Below are 18,183 nucleotides of genomic sequence, written 5' to 3'. Positions count from 1 at the left end.
TGCTGGTGAAAGGTTCCTGACTGACAGCCCAGGGAACATGGAGTCCTTTATTCACCGAACAGGTACAGGAGCAGTACAAGTTTCCTACACCAAACCTGGAGAGCGCCCTCAAGGGATGAGATGGGATTTTAGTTTTTATAAGGTCCATTCATAGTTCTTGACCTCTCTACTGAGAGGAACAGCAAAAGTGACAAATAACCCCTGTAGGAACTGAACTAAAACCTGACTCATTTCACATAAGCTACTAAACACCCATCATCAGGCAAAGACATTTGGTCACTACTCACCTGGCTGATTAGAACTCATGCCCTACTATTGAAAGGCCTCAGATGCCATCCTTAATTCCCTAAACTACCGATCTCTACTTCCCTACCTGAAGAAGCTGTGTCCAGTAGCTGGATGTTTCTGCTAAAACAGTCAACAGTGAAATAGCTAATGCTTGCAGATAAATTGGCATGATTAGGTTTCAGAGTCAACACCCTGTTGAAATGAATGGGACACATCTCAGCTATCAGAGCTTTTGTTTCAGGCTGCCTGCAGACTCAGGCAGACATTACTGCATCAGTGACACTGGTTCATGTTTTCAATCATGATGGCTAGAAATTTCTTTTTTTTAAATGTAAACATGGATTCTGGAGCACAATTCCAAGAAAAAGGATGAACTCTATGGCGGGTTCCATGGCTGAGGAATTGCAGAATACACAGGATCCTCCCATTATACTGAAGAACAGTCCTTTGTCTAAAGAACTGGACTGGGCTTCAGGAAATCTGGGATCTATTCCCAGCCCTGCCCTTGATTCATTTTGTGAGCCCAGGAAACCATTTACTCCTTTTGTTCCTCGATTTCCCCACCTGCAAAATGGGTGTAATAATAAAAATATCTCTCTGCCTCCCAAGGTGTTAATATTAATAAAGTGCTCTGAGACTCCCGGATGGAAGGAGCTGGAGAAGGGCAGCAGGTGGTTTGAATTTTTTGGTTCAGAACTATATTGTTATAAACAAACCAAGAATATGATTAATAAAAATGTGAGTTTTCTAGAGGTTTCAGTTTGAAACAGACTCCTCAATGCAAACAGCTCCTTGACACTGCCATGCTTCACACTATTTAACAGAGCAGCGCTGTAAAATGCTATTGTGGAGAAAGCACAAAATCCAGCTACAGCATTCTCAGCTGATAGAGTGGCAAGATTTCCTAAAAATCAGACCCATATAGGAGATATACACATGTATGACAATTCCGTTCCCCCAAAAGGGTTGCACCCTATAAATCAAGCAGTGAGCATAGACTCCGTCGTCTGTGCTCTGAGTGAAATTACTGTGGGTTGGGGGTTGCTCCAGAGCACGTGCCCTCCTGTTCACTTGTCATCGGAGATGTTAACATTTCTGATTAATTCACAGACCTCTCATTTTATTCTTCATTCCTTTATCCTTGCTATCCTACTCTGCTGTAGCTTAAGATTCTTACCGACCTGCTACAATAATCACCGCCCGCTCTCCCCCCCGCCCAACCTGGTGAAATTGTTTAGTGATGCCAACCGCGCTTTTAATTTGCAAGACATCAGACACAGAGGTAATTTATACCAACATCTGTTCATTTCTGACTTCTGAAACAAACTCGCACATGCTGCTACAAAATCCCATTAGGAGCAGGAGGCAGCCTTCTGCTATTCTGTATTTCTCTTCTCCACACACGGGCTGTGTCAGGGCTCTATTTTTAAAGGTATGACACCAAACTAAGAGAGGGCCCCACATGTTTGTATATGTATAGAGATTGCTATGAAATACATCCCCATAATGCAAACAAATCCCAGCCAAACTATAAAGGCAAGTTTACACAAATATTTATAATCTTGTTTTCCCTGCTCTGCCTGACTGTCTGATCTTCCCAAGAATCACAGGTCAGTGTATTGCTGGTAAACACAGGACAGATCCAGATTACAGGGTTCTGCATTCAAATGTCTTCGCTATTCCTTCCTTGGTCCCTTTTTAAAATCTGCTTTGGAGTCTTTCCTGAACATGAGTGTTCCATAAAAAAGTCTGCAATATTAAAAGTGCTCCGTCTACCCAGCTCCTGGTTAAACAAATTCTTTATGATGGGAATAGCATTTCCAGGTGGGCATCTTGGAGTCGTTTGGGTTTCTGTAGAAGCTTGAGAATGAAGAAACCACCTCTATGTTATAAAAGTGATTGCAGTCAAAGAGAAAGACCGTAAAACCTATCTTAAGCAACTGCCCAAGGGAACAGCAGAAGCCAGTTGCCTAGTAGACAGAGGTGGTGGATCTTTTAATTAAAAGGCTGGACAAAAAACGTACTGGAAGCCTTTGGGATCATTTAAAATGGTTGCTTAAACCAGGCACTTGTCTTAGCGCAGGTTTCATTGTACCAGCAAACAGACACCACAGAGTCTGTGCAGCATAAAATAGAAACATGAATCTCCATGTCAAGTCACAATTTACAACCCTTCCTATGCTGTGCATCTATCACTACAATAGAAAATCAACAATGGATACGATCGCAATAGCCTGGTTACAAATTAATCTCCTCAGTTAGGTGGGGAAGGGGGGGTGGGTATTGAAGACCACAGAAAAACACCTTTTAAAGATGTTATCAGCCTGGGTTACAATACAAGTCGAGTGCTTAAACAGATCCTCCATTTCCTCAGACTGCATAAAACACTGGCATCAGACTGCTGTAAATAATGGGGACCCCTGACCCAGGAATTAAATTTTCTGCCTTGGAAGAGGTGGATCTCAGAGCATGTATTGGACAGGAGAGGTCAGGGTGGAAAAGGGAAGCTGTGATTTCCACTTGCTCAGAGGGTGGAGTTAGGTTTAATATAATCTCTTCTTTAGAACTTCAATCCCTCAATCCTGCATTTAGCCTTGTTGCCTTGTGCTCCTGTTCTACTACAACTGTCCCCAAACTGCCTCCTGCAGTAAATTTTGTGGCTGCTGGCTGAAAAGATTCAGTGGTACAGATTGATTTCTTACAAGTGAGGAGATGAGGGATTACCAAAAGCAGCCCTGGCTAACAAGATTGGGTGCAGAATCTCCTGCTAGAGCAGCCCACTCTGCCAGCACTTTGCATCCTTTCACTATGACATATGGATTTCATTACACAAAGATTTTCCTGATTTTAACTTTGAGGCGATTACATTGGAAACTCAGAGCCATCTTTACATCTGTAGCAATTTAAAGGTTAAGTAACTTTTTAATCAAATGACAAAAACTCATAATGTTTTGCCTCCAATCCAAAATGAAAACTGCTGCTCCGGATGTTCCTTCTAGTGACAATTTAATTAGAAAAGAACACTCTGCTGGAGATGGGGGTCCATTCTCATTGGTCCCCAACATCTCATAAACAGCCTTCTCATGTATATGACAACACAATACAAACTGTCATAAGGTCTGGATAGCCAGGAAATAATGGAGGATTACTGCAGTAAAACCAGTAATGAAAACAGTGTCTTACACTTATATAAGCAACTTTCACCCAGAAGGATCCCAAAGTGATATACATACACACACACCACTCTATTATACCCATACACAAATATACCCACACACGATTACACATAAACAATGCATGTGGGGATATCTTTGCAACAGAATAATGTGACAAATTGCATTTATCACGAACCTTTGGCCATTACACCTGCCCTCTGCTCACTAATCCATCTCTTCTGGGACTTATTCTAGCATTCCAAGCCTATGAGCAGCTTCAAACTGCAGACATTTAAAAATGCAATCAACCTGACAAAGAAACATTTCCTCCTTTCTCACCCAAATTCACTTCTCAAAATTACACTGGACTAAAAAATAGGACAGGCTCAGCCCTGGACCAGCTAAATTCAAATATTTTGCTACTTTTCAGGTTTGGAAACTGACTTTCTCTCCTATGAAAGCGGAGATTTTCTCACCTTCCCAATGAGGAACACAGAAATTGGTTTTAGACCTGAAAGATCCTGAGATATCAGACTTTGAATATTTGCTATTTTAGACAAATTTTAAAGGTTTAAAAAATGTATCTGTTGTAGTTTTCCCTCTTCCTCTGAGTCCTGTACAGCTGGACTTCTGGTAATTAAAGAACCTGGCCTTACAGATTTTAAAAAGTCCAAATTAAGTTTTTTTTTAAATATTTCTGAATTATTTCTAGAATAGTTTTTCTTTAGATCACATCACACTATCATATATTCTAATTCTGCCACATATTTAAATATTTTATTATCCCTCCTTCCTCAGCCCCTTCCTGGTTGGTTTCTCATACATGTTGCCCTGATCTAATTCATTTCATATCATCTTCCCCCACAGTTGCTTTTAAAACATTCCCCATTTCCTAAGGTCATTTTTTCCTCCAGGTGCCCATCTTGTAGCCAGTTTTCCAGTTAAATAATCGTGCTTTGTTTAGATTACCAGCCAACACCAGGAAACTAATAAAAGACATGGTGCTTGACTATAGAACTACTATATCACTCAGGGATGGCAAAACCAAAGTACTTTCCCTTGACTATAAATACGAAGAATGGCCAGGGGAACTGTCCAAGGCTGGGAGAAGCCTACCTTGGGGAGGGAGGGAGGGAGAGAGAGAGAGAGTCGGGCAGCAGGAGGTGATTTTTATCTTATTTGCCAAGAAGGTCTGTTGTAATAGGGATGACTTCTCTTGGACTGAGCAGACTGCATTAGGGCAGGAAGACACAAACACATTCTTGGTATAACACACGGAGGGCCCTGGGAGAGCTCACTCATGAGCAATGGGTAGGATTCTTACTTGCCTTAGCCCTGGTCTACACTAAGAGGGCTAGGTCGAATTTAGCCGTGGTAGGTCGATTTTATAAGCAATGCGTCTACACAACCACCCAGTTCCGTTGACCTAAGGGGCTCTTAAAATCAGGGCTGGCTCCAGGGTTTTGACCGCCCCGAGCAGCCAAAACAAACAAACAAAAAAGCCGCGATCGCGATCTAAAAAAAGCCACGATCGTGATCTGCGGTGGCAATTCGGCAGGAGGTCCTTCACTCCCAGGCGGAGTGAGGGACCGTCCGCCGAATTGCCGCCGAATACCTGGACCTGCCGCCCTTCTCCGGAGTGGCTGCCCCAAGCACCTGCTTGAGAAGCTGGTGCCTGGAGCTGGCCCTGCTTAAAATTGACTGCTGTACTCCTCCCTGGCGAGGGGAGTAGCACTAAAATCAACCTTGATGGGTCGAATTTGGGGTACTGCAGACGCAATTCGACAGTATTGGCCACCGGGAGCTATCCCAGAGTGCTCCAATGTGACTGCTCTGGACAGCACTTTCAACTCTGATGCACTAGCCAGGTACACAGGAAAAGCCCCAGGAAATTTTGAATTTAATTTCCTGTTTGGTCAGAGTGGCGAGCTCAGCAGCACAGGTGACCATGCAGTCCCAGAATCGCAAAGGAGTTCCAGCATGGACCGAACAGGAGACACTGGATCTGATTGCTGTATGGGGAGAAGAATCTGTGCAGGCAGAACTCTGATCAAAAAGAAGAAATGCTAATATATGCACCAAAATCGCACAGGGCATGGTGGAGAGAGGCTACAACAGGGATACACAACAGTGCCGCTTGAAAGTAAAGGAGCTCAGGAAAGCCAATCAAAAGACAAAGGAGGCAAATGGTCGCTCCGGGTCAGAGCCCCATACATGCCGCTTCTATGATCAGCTGCATGGCATTCTAGGGGGGGACCCTGCCTCTACCCCACCACTGTCCGTGGACACCTGCAAGGGGGGAGTCTCACGTAACAGGGAGGAGGATTTTGTGGATGAGGAAGAGGAGGAGGATGTGCAGCAGGCAAGCGGAGAATCCGTTCTCCCTGGCAGCCAGGACCTTTTCATCACCCTGGAGCCAATACCCTCCCAAGGCGGGTTTCTGGACCCTGAAGATGGAGAAGGCACCTCTGGTGAGTGCACATTTGTCACTACACTACAGGGTTTAAAAGCAATTGGGTTTAATGTTTGATTTGCCCTGAAGACTTGGGATGCATTCGCGGCCAGTACAGCTACTGGAAAAGTCTGTTAACGTGTCTGGGGATGGAGTGGGAATCCTCCAGGGACATCTCCATGAAGCTCTCCTGGAGGCACTCTGAAAGCCTTTGCATAAGATTTCTGGGGAGGGCTGCCTTATTTCGTTCTCCATGGTAGTCTGAAATCATTGCAGCACAAAGCATGGCAGTGAACGGTCCTGGGTTTTGATTGCATTCAAGCAACATTCGGTCTATATCTTTCTGTGTTAGCCTCAGGAGAGTGATATTATTCATGGTCACCTGGTTGAAATAGGGGAATTTTTGTAAGGGAACAGTAAAAGGACCCCGTTCATGCTGGGCTGTTTGCGCTTGGCTAAAAGGGATCATCCCTGAGAATAGCCACGCGGTGGGGGGAGGGGTGAAGGGATCATCCCAGAGAATAACCACACGGTGGGGTGGGGGGAGGGGTGTGCTGCACATCCACCTGAAAACCACAGCCCCTCCTTTTAAATGGCAAACCCAACTGGCATTGCTTGCTATGGGAAAGGAGGGCGCTGCAGTTTGAAACCATTCCCACATGAAAACGGAAGAAGCCAACCCCGCGTACCGTTTGGCTTACCATGGCTGCCTGGAAACCAAATTCTGTTGCCCAGCCGTGTGTGACATGTCACCATACCAGCAGGCGCTCAATATAAAAGGCAAAATGCGATCATATACCTAAAGCACATGTGCTATCTGCTGTGAATTGTTTGATTCACTGTGAAAGAGTCTCCCTTTTGTTCTCAGAAATGTATCTTAAATTCCACTTTCCCTTTTTATCTCACCGCAGGTCCAAATGTTTCTATGCTCCCCCTATCATCTCCGTCCCAGAGGTTATCGCAGATTAGAAAGCGAAAAAAACCACACTCGTGTTAACATGTTTTCGAGGTCATGCAGTCCTCCTGCACTGATAGGGCACAGCTGAATGCATGGAGGCATACAGTGACAGAAACCAGAAAAGCATAGTGAGTACGATGAGAAGAGGCAGGAGGCGATGCTGAGGCTAAAGGGGGAGCAAACGGACATGCTCAGTCATTTAGTGGAGCTGCAGGAAAGGCAACAAGAGCATAGCCACCGCTGCATCCACTGTATAGCCACCTGCCTTCCTCCCCAAGTTCCATATCCTCCTCTCCCAGATGCCCAAGAACGCGGGGGGGGGGGGGGGGGAGATTCTGGGCACCCAGCCACTCCACTCCAGAGGATGGCCAAAGCAACAGAAGGCTGTCATTCAAACTGTTTTGATTTGTAGTGTGGCTGCAATAAGCAATGTGGCCTTGTCCTTCCCTCCTCCCTCACCCCACCCGGGCTATGTTGTCAGTTATCTCACTTTTTTTTAATTAATAAAGAATGCATGGTTTCAAAACAATGGTGACTTTATTTCCTTTGCCAGCTGTGATCAAAGAGGGGAGGGTGGTTGGCTTACAGGGAATTAAAATCAACAAAGGGTGCAGGTTAGCATCAAGAAGAAACACATACAAACTGTCACACCGTAGTCTGGCCAGTCATGAAACTGGTTTTCAAAGCCTCTCTGATGAGCAGTGCACCTAGCTGTGCTCTTCTAATCGCCCTGGTGTCTGGCTGCTCAAAATCGGCCGCCAGGCGATTTGCCTCAACCTCCCACCCCGCCATAAACGTCTCCCCCTTGCTCTCACAGATATTATGGAGCACACAGCAAGCAGCAATAACAATGGGAATATTGGTTGCGTTGAGGTCTAACCTAGTCAGCAGACAGCGCCAGCGAGCTTTTAAACATCCAAAGGCACATTCTACCACCGTTCTGCACTTGCTCAGCCTATAGTTGAACTGCTCCTTACTACCGTCCAGGCTGCCTGATATGGCTTCATGAGCCATGGAAGCAAGGGGTAGGCTGGGTCTCCAAGGATAACTATTGGCATTTCAACATCCCCAACAGTAATTTTCTGATCTGGGAAGTGTCACAGAGTCCCCGGGCGATGCTCTGGAACTGCTCCCCACAAAGCCAGTCAGGACTTTGGGGAGCCTCCTCTCCCATGGAGCAGACTGTCTTCAAGGCAAGAAGCTCACACAGCTTCACCTCCTGGGTCTGACCTTGGAGCATTCAGCATATGCCCCTCCGTGAGCTTCCCACAGTGAGTCCGCCCAGGCGGGGTCCTGGGGAAGCCAAAGGGTCCTGCATGCACCCCCAACTTCGCAGTCAGATGTGACTCTCAGCCAACCAGTAAAACAGAGGTTTATTAGATGACAGGAACACGGTCTAAAACAGAGCTCGTAGGTACAGAGAACAGGATCCCTCAGCCGGGTCCATTCTGGGGCCCAGCGAGCCAGACACCCACGTCTGCACTCACTCCTCGTCCCCAACCAGCTCCCAACTGAAACCCCCTCCAGCCCCTCCTTTCAGGCCTTTGTCTCTTTCCTGGGCCAGGAGGTCGCCTGATCTCTTTGTTCACCTTTAGCTATTCCCTTGCAGGGGGGAAGGGCCCTGGCCATTTGTTGCTAGGAGACAGATTGTTGGCCATTTATGCACACTGGAGACTTAAGAAATGCATATGGGAAACTGAGGCACCCACACAGTATTCAGAGGAAACATTAAGAACAGTTCCACTTCGTCACAGGAAGTAAGTCCCTTCTTGTAGCTGTTCAAACAGCCCAGAGCTCCTAAAGATGGGAGCATCATGCACCTTTCCCAGCCATCCCACGTTGATGTCGGTGAAATGTCCTTGCGATCTACCAGTGCTTGCAGCACCATTGAGAAGTACCACTTGTGGTTTACGTACTGGTTGGCAAGGTGGTCCGGTGCCAAGATAGGGATATGCATTCTATCTATTGCCCCACCAGTTAGGGAACCCCATTGCAACAAAGCCATCCTCTATGACCTGCACATTTCCCAGAGTCACTATCCTTGCTAGCAGAAGGTTAGTGATTGCCTTGGCTACTTGGATCACAGCAGCCCCCACAGTAGATTTGCCCACTCCAAATTGATTCCCGACTGACCGGTAGCAGTCAGGCGTTGCAAGCTTCCACAGGGCTATCGCTACTCGCTTCTCAACTGTCAGGGCAGCTCTCATCTTGGTATTCCTGCGCTTCAGGGCGGGGGTAAGCAACTCACAAAGTTCCAGGAAAGTGGCCTTATGCATGTGAAAGTTTCACAGCCACTGGGAATCATCCCATACCTGCAACACTATGCGGTCCCACCAGTCTGTGCTTGTTTGCCGGGCCCAGAATCGGCGTTCCACTGTATCAACCTGCCCCACTGCCGCCATGATGTCCCAATTGCTACATCCCGTGCTTTCAGGAACATCTGTGTCCATGTCCTCCTCACAATCGTCCTCGTGCTGGCGGCTCCTAACCAGGTTCTGCACATACTGCAGGATAACATGCGAGGTATTTACTATGCAACAAGTCAGAAGAGAATCAGAATAAGAGGCTATGGGTCAGGACTCTTGGTCTTTTCTTAAAACATGAAACCCCACTGTGACATCCTTCCTTCTGGTTCTGACCATGTGAGCACTACATTGTGACTGATAAATGATCTGAGAGTGATGGATCAAAACTGTCCATACAGGTACTGCTGCACCTATCCCTTGTTTTTAAGTGATAGGTGCACTTAGGGGTCATGAAGTGCTGAAGACTTGACTCCCTGGGTCAGGTTGGGTGCACATGACCGCTCCTAGTTGGTTATGGGAGACCTTCAGCTGATGGTGGGCAATTACTGGAGGTGACCAAATACCACATATAATAATTTAACTCAACACATTTAGCCTCCCTTACAATCTCCTTGTGATTTCCTCACAAAGGTACTTGTACAATAATTTATCTCTGTGGACTGACTGCCAAGCATTTACATCCTTTCCATTTCCCCACTGGCTCCCCTCCCTACCCTGCCTACTCAAGAGCACAACATTTCTAGATTCCAGACTCACATCAAGCTGCAGAGATGAATGTTCAAGGAACTTCAAACATATAAGAATTTGGGCAGTGTTGGCTCACGTACAGACAGCCAATGCCAGACCAGGTATAAACCCGCAGTGAGGGGCAGTGACGTCCCAGCTCAGGCCCAGAGAGCCACTAAGATCTAGTTCCAGGTCAAAAACATGAGGAGCGTATAGTTATTTTGTTTCAAGTGACCTAAATAGTAAGATGAATCTCCTACAGCACCTCCCACTTCAGGAGCTGGCAGCAGTCAGCATCCTATGAGGGTGAAGGCCTGATCCCCTTGACCCTCAGAGCAAGGAAAGAGTTACATCTCCTCTCTGTGAAGCCAATAAAAACCTCTCTTGATTATAATTTAGATAAGAGCCACTGGATTGAATAATAATGTCTGAAACTCCCCTGGCTGTTTCACCTTGAGACGTCCATCACTGGGTTAAACATGATGCTAATTGCATTTGGATTGATTAATTTCTCTCACTCCTGTCTATTCGAATAATGCTTAACAAAATAATCACAGCACCCAGAGCCAAATCTTCTTCGTCAAAGGAATGAAGCCATCAGAACCAGCAGAGATGAAAGAAATGAAGATGACCCGTAATTACTGCTACGGTGATATCATTACCATATTATAGAAAATGAGTGTATGGGGGGGGAAGAGCGGGGGGCCTACGATTATTATTTATTTTTTAATGGAACCTTACATCCCAAGAATACAAATCTGACACAGTGGAGCATATAGAAATGCAGAACTGAAAAAATATAAATCCTGTGCATTCAATTGCAAAATACAGTGAACACTGAGGCTCTAGATATATCATCAAGTGTCCTGTGAGCTGGTGTTATTCACATCACTATTTTTTTCATTCCAGTAACACTTTGTATATGACTAGCAGATTTAAGATATCTATCTCCCTACAGAAATCCTCAGACATCCACAGTAGCACTTACCCTTAATCCTGACACTAACAATGATATTGTTTTAATATCATTACAGGTGATCTTGTTCCAAAGCCTGGCATTCAGTTTTTAAACTGTAAAATCCAGCTCTGCATCCAAAGGAAAGCTTCTCTGCTAGAGACAGTTATTCTTAAATGGTAATTCCTCATTGAAACAGGATGTTAATTCAGTGGCCAGCCAGACTAGAAAAATGACTTAAAATTGTTCATTATTGTGGTTCCATACAGGTATCAAATGTATCTAGTCCAGAAGAATTTAAACTAGGATTAAAAAATTTTTTTTTTCCAGCCAAAAGAAAGCCCTTCTGCTCTGTTTATTCTTCAAAATACACTCCCCAAACCCCACTCATTTGAGAAACAAATAGCTTGGCAACTGTATAAGATCTTCAAACACCTGTGCTCTACAATTCTAATTGTGGTTTATCCAGTTCACTTCTCTCAGTGCTGGTTATGTCGGTTCCTAGTCTCTGACTGAAGACACAAAATACACAACCAACAGCTTAAAACATTTATTCTGGAGTAAAGCCAAGGTCAAATACACACACAAATTTCACATGCCAAAAAAAAAATCAAGACCTGAGACAAGGATCTGAATCATGAAGCTAATTAAATACAGAAAAATGATGTTCAAATCATTTTTAAAAATGAAGAAACAGAAAGAAACAGAAACTCAATACATACATCTGATATTAAACTAGTATTAAACCCATTTCAGCATGAAAGGTGAGGATTTTCCCACCCCCTAAGTGCTTGTGAGAAGTGCTAGATTGATCTCAGTGAGCCTAAGCTCCTCAAGTTATCTTCAGATTAGTTACAGGATGGACAGGCTTTCTCCAACAGATGTGCCTCACCCCTGACCTCTAGGGCAGTGACGTGCTTCCAACATTTTAACAAGGGGATCTCTCAACGTTTTTCCACCTCAGTCTGTTACAAAACATTCCCTGAGGAAAGTACCCTCTTCACTCCCACCCCTCTTGTGCAAAATATCCATCTGTTCCACAGGTCCCCCACAAAACCTATCAATCTTTCCACACACACCCCCAATCCACCAATGCATCCATCCTCAACCGCTGGGCCCAGTAATAATTGACCTACCATGCTTCCCCCACCCCATGGAAGCTCCTCTAAGTGGTGGCTTCCCTACCTAACAACCTTTGGTGGAAGCAGTGAGAGCAAACAGATTGTACTGAGGCCTCTGGCTGTGGGATGGTTGAGTGGGGAGTGGGTCCCCACTGGTAGTGGGCTGAGGGAGTGCGTAGTTGCAGCGAAAAGGATCCTTTTCGGTTTTTGAGGTGAGCAAGCATCCCCTGGAGGAAGCTGGTGTGTGCACATGGGAGATTGGGTAGAAGGGTTCTACCCTAGCTGATGTGTAATGTTGGAGAGGGACCCTAGCTTGTGTGAGGTAGGGTGGGGTAGTAGGTGTCTACTGGCTGATGGTGAGGAAGGGCTCTCTCAAAGTAACAGCTCTTCAAAGTCCAACCTGAGGCTAGCCAGGCCTTGGATAATTCTGAGCACAGGAGCCAGTGAGAGCAAAGAGATTAGAGTTGTCAGGGTAGAGAGTATTACATATTCACAGTACAGTAACTGAAAAATATTGTGTAGTGATTATGTAAATCTATAGACTCTGACTGGCTAATAATATAGCCAGAATAGCCAGAATATAGGGATACAAACTGTATGGTTATGCAAGTCAGGACACCCACAATCAGAGTGCAGGGAAATGCATTAAAAACTCTTTATGGTTATGGGTCAGGAACTATACAGCATCCTTGCCCTCTGAATGGCTGAGACGACTCCCTTTGAGTAGGATGTGTAATAGCTTGACATTTATATTTACTAACGAAAGATGAGTTGTGAGATGGGTTTGAATTGTTTAATTTAAATTCTGTTGACAAGGACTGTAAGAAGAGGGGCCTAGGTGAAGGAAGGGAATGCTCCAATATTCTAAATTTATTTGCCCAAAGTTATGTGTTCACCTACTTTCTAGAACTGTAACTTGAAATTTAACATTTGTATAATATTTCCTACATTACAGGTGCAATGTGAGGTTAATGTCTGTAAAGTGTTATGAGGTCCTCAGAAGGCAGACTGTATATACATGCAAAGTGTGTATATATATATATATATATCTTTCTTTTAAAATAATACTTTGCATGTATATACAGTCTGCCTTCTGAGGACCTCATAACACTTTACAGACATTAACCTCACATTGCACCTGTAATGTAGGAAATTATATATATATATAAAAAAAATAAATGACCTCTTAATCCATTTAAAAAAAAATCCAGATGTTAGATTTTTCCTTAACATACAGTCTAATCCTCAAGAACCCTTGTTGGAACAACAATTTTCAGTGGAGGAGATAAACGTAATCCCAGACGCCATAATGAATTAGCAAAGATTAAAGACCTGTTCGGGAAAAGAAGAGTTGATTCTTATCAGTGAACTGTACTATTTGCTTTAAACCGGAAAGAAACAGAAGGTCCCTTTCCCAATCAGTAAAACACTGATACAGTACAAAAAATCCTAACTGGCCTACTGCAATTTGAACTGTGCCCTAATTAGTGTTTTCCAAGTAGTATTCTACATGCAAAAGTACCAGCACCTGATTCATATCCAGTATCCCAGGGCTAGGGCCAGGGATTTCCTCCTAGCAAGAGTCAGGAACTATGGAACTGTAATAGGGCAGGAGCACAAGGACCCAAGCTGCAGACCACCACCTCAGCTGCAGGAGGAAGAACAGCAGCTTTACAACCAGCTGGACACCACTGATGTTGGAAGAGTCTTCCTTCTTTACTATGAACTATGGATTTCTTTCCTCTTTGCTGACTGGCTGTTAGCTCCACCTTCTTCCCACGCCTCTTCCTCACAGTGGTTGCCAGCCTCACTTTCCCTGTCCTCCATGATCCTTTCTGCTCATGTGCCATTAGCCTCCCTGGACTGAAGAAATGTTACAATTCCGAAGAGGGTTTGAGGAGGAAAGATAAACAATTTTGCCACACTGAATCCAAGCAGGTACTAGACACCTGGGAACAGACACATCTATTTAGGGAATTCACATGGCTCCCGTAACATCTGAACCCTGTTGGAGATACAGTCAAGGATACAAATGAACAGAGGAAGAGGTAGATTAGGAGAAGTCAAAAATCAGGACTTGAAGAGTGAGTGAGTAAGTGTGTGTGTGTGTTTTCTCCCTAAATGGGTTCAGGTATACTCATGAGTAAGCCACATTAAGGCATACCCACAATAGATACATGCCTAGGGCCCTGGCCCCCAGACACATATGATGACATCAAAATCACCTCTTCCATAAAAGGAAATCTTAAAAACATAATGTGAGTGTAACCGATGCAATGATGTCAGCCTGAGTCTGCAGGGATGAACAGCAGACAATTAGAAGCAGGGGAGAAAGCACGTGGCCCAGACCCATTACGAGAGCAGACCATACCCCACTGCTTTGGATGGCTGGGATGAAAGATAGATTAGCTAGTTTGGGGTTGCTGATGCCCCACTGAACCCTGTGGGGCAGATTCCCTGGGTGGGGAAAAGGGGAAGGCTCAGATACACTTTGGGTTCTGCTTCTCCACGCTGGCCTTCTGACTTCACAGGTCAAATTGCGAGGGGGCGGGGGTGAGGGAGGGAAAGAGGACTGGTGTCTGCCAATGACCATTAGTTTATGGCACCAAACTCAGACTCCACTCACAGTAGACTGCACAGATCTATGGGCCTCCCTCTCTTTTCTTCGGACTTGTCTTTGCTAGTATATTAATTCAAGTCCTGTCCACACAGAAAACCCCTTAACTCAAGTGTGGTGGTGCTTTTAACTGGAGTTAGCTGACCCATAAGAGGTATAGGCTACAGCATGAGATAGCACAATTCATTAGCTGCTAACATGACTACTCCTGCAGCATGGACAAAGGCTAAGGGTACATCTATACTACCCGCCGGATCGGCGGGTAGTGTTCAATGTATCGGGGATTGATTTATCACGTCTAGCCGAGACGCGATAAATTGATCCCCGAATTGACACCTGTACTCCACCTCGGCAGGAGGAGTAAGCAGAGTCGACGTGGAACCTGTGGCGATCGACTCGCCACCGTGAGAACGGCCAGGTAAGTCGAACTAAGATACTTCAACTTCAGCTACGCGTATAGCGTAGCTAAAGTTGCATATCCTAGTGTAGCCCAGGCCTAAGTGTCACTCGAGTGATGATAATTGCCCAATACCTTCCCAGAATTTCACCATCTGTCCAAAAAGGACAGACATTCTCTCACAATTCAGTGAGAGTGGCTAAGCTTACTTCAGTTGCAAAGAACCCTGGGACACGTTCCCAGAATTCTTACTGCCACCAGTGTGAACACAGCAGCTGCAGTGTTATTTCACTGTGTGACTATCCTCTCTCAAACTAGGCTAACTTAAGAGAAGTAACTTGAGTGTAGGTCATTACAGAGTTAATTCAAGTTACCATGCTTTGGTAAAAGTGAACGTGCCCCGTTGTCACACTTCTCTGAGGTGCTGTTTCAGAGGTCTCCGTAGATTCAGGCAGACAACACTGCATCTGTTTATACTGACTTCACATTTACAAAGTTTTCTCCCAAGGACTAGCAACTTAGCCTTTACTGGGGGCGGGGGGAAGGGGAGGAGAGAGAGAGATTCTGCAGAACAATATGTCAGCCATAAAAAAGTGCTGAGTTACTGACCCAGTCCAATTTGAGCCCTGCTCAAAGTAGAGACAATAGCTGAACTGTGAGAATGGATGAATGTGGCCCAGGGATATAGCAGAGAAGAGAGAAGCCAAAGACAGTATGCTGAAAGAGAATGATGGGAAAGGAGAAATGCTGACACTAACTGAAGAAAAGCCAGGAGTACAGAATTGAGAAATATAAGGAGGAAGAGAGAATACAACAGGAAGGAGCACTAGAACCATGCAGTCTCTTAAGATCTACACCAGTGATCTCCAAACTTTTTTGATTGCGCACCCCTAACAGTAAAAACTTTTTGAGCATGCACCTCCTGCCGTGCCGAAGCAAAAAAAAAAAAAGGACTCCCGCCCGAATTGCCGAAGAAAAAAAAAGCGCACCCCCAAGGATCCTCTTGCACACCCCCTGGGGTGCACGCACCCCACTTTGGAGACCACTGATCTACAGGACACTCCCCAGTTTCCACGACTGGTCCCAGACTCCAGGTCAGGTTTACAAAAGATGGTCAATTTCCAGGCTTGGAGAGACTGGAGGTGGGGACTGCAAAAGAAAGGCTCACCATAATGGCTCAGAACTACTGAGTGGCAGGTTATCAGCAGAGAAGTAACACCTAATTGGCTGGGGAATGCTAGGGGGTGGAGCCTCTACTGAAAGCCTGCCTCTTTGTAGCTCTCAAATAATAAGTTGACACCTCCCTTTCCAGACCCCACACCTCTAGCTTCCTGAAACCTGGAAATTGACCATAATTGCTAACTGCCCCCTCACCCCACTTCAGAATCCTGTTAGAGCTCCAGCCCTTTGATCGGCCAGACACCCAGATGGGGGGGTACTCCCTGTTGGCTTTGCTTCTTCTCGGTCTCTCCTGCTCCCTCACAATCTCTTCCCTCATGTCTCACCTGTTCCATAGGTCTGCTGCTCAAGCTACTGTCCATTACACCTGCCCACTATGGAGGACAGATATAGCTGCCTCCTCTGGCCCACGTCACCCAATCCATTGCACCCACCACTTGGAGGGGCAGAAGAAAAGTGTTGCAGAGGAGTAGCTCCAGATAGACTTACGGGTCTGAGAGACTCTAATGAGAAAGGGACAATGTAGGGAAAGATGTGACAAATAATAGGAGGAAAGAGAGGGTTAATAAAGGAAAAAGGAATACATTTTGCACAAATTTAAGGTCAGAGTTCTCTTTTTAAATTAACTTTAGACTCCCCCTCCTGCTACTCCAAACTCCGCCCTGGGTGCTACACCTGGGCTGCCCTGCTCAATGCTACTTCCTAACCCCTCACCCCAACCTTCTTCATCCCCATCCCACACCCTCATCGACACTTCTTCAGTTCACCTCCAACGGTCCCCTATTTTTCCACTTTTAAAGCCTGGTACCCACAAGAGTCCCTGCACCAGGTGCACCACTAGAGGGAGAAGAAGGAACTCACGGTCCCCCTACATGTCCTTTCACATCCTCATGAGTCTATGGAAACTGTACACATTTCTTTTGTGCTTTAAGAACACTCAATTTATTCAGGTAAACCAGAAGCTAAGCATAGAACTATCTGAGGCAACACAGAGACTATCTGTTGAAAAGCCAAATGACAGCTTGGCCTGCTACCCGGAAACATCCGTCACCCAGCCCTTTTCTGCTGGGATTTGTGTTGAATGACGTTCACTGCAGGTTAATAATTAGTTTTTAGCATAAGAGTCTAGTGTAGTAGTCCTCTTCCCAGGAGAGGGAAACAGGCTGAGCGATTTTTAGATTATATGCTCTGATAAGACACAGGCTCCTGACTCCCTATGTGCTTGTGCCATACAAGCCACCTGCTCTATAGAGCTGCCACTGGGGACACCCTGGAAAAGGTTTAATAATAGTGTGCTCCCTGGAGATGTTACTCAAAAACCTGAGCTGAATTTACATCCTATATCACAAAGTAAAATTTTGTGTACAAAATCCTATCAACAGAATCTAAGGCAATCCCTCAAAAAGAGTGATACTCTACGTTACAGAAATGTGATTTCATATTAAATGAGAATTTGCCATGCTTGCAGTAACAAGAACATGATGGAACATAGGAACTGATAGACCGGATCAGATCAGTGATCCAGCTAGTCTGGCATCCTGTCTCTGTCAGTAGCTAGTATCAGAAGCTTCCGAGAACGATGCAAGAAACTCCATAGTGAACAATTATGAAAAAACCTTCCCATAGAGAAAGATGCTCTCACCCCTCAGGAATGGTTAGTTTACACCCTGCAGCATGAGGTTTTATATCCCTCCTAAAAATACTTAATTCTAATGTAACTATGGATGTTATTATCCATGATAGTGTCTGAACCTTTTTTGAATCCTGCTAAATTCTTGGCCTCCATGATACTGTGGCAGTGAATACTACAGGTTAACAATGCACAGTGTTAAAAAAAAAAAATTGCTTTTATCAGTTTTAGCCTGATTGCCTTTCAGTTTCACTGAATCTCCCTTCTTTTTAGGGCTGAGAAAGAGTCAGTAGGTACTCTCAATTGATCTTCTCTACACTGGTCTCTATTTTATATACCTGTATCATGTCCCCTCTCAAATCTAACCAATCCCCATTTTTTCAATCTCTCCTCATACAG

At 45.1% G+C, this 18,183-nt stretch overlaps 1 protein-coding gene across 2 annotated transcripts in view; it reads right to left on the bottom strand.

The window, feature by feature from the left end:
- Nucleotides 1–18,183, bottom strand: part of LIN52 (lin-52 DREAM MuvB core complex component) — a 95,264-nt gene that overhangs the window by 29,592 nt on the left and 47,489 nt on the right. The gene's annotated exons all lie outside the window — the stretch shown is intronic.

This window comes from Malaclemys terrapin, chromosome 4, assembly GCF_027887155.1.
Source record: "Malaclemys terrapin pileata isolate rMalTer1 chromosome 4, rMalTer1.hap1, whole genome shotgun sequence".
In the NCBI taxonomy this organism is placed as follows: Eukaryota; Metazoa; Chordata; order Testudines; family Emydidae; genus Malaclemys; species Malaclemys terrapin.
The sequence above is the reverse complement of the archived record's forward strand: the minus strand, read 5'-3'. Positions and strand labels throughout refer to the sequence as shown.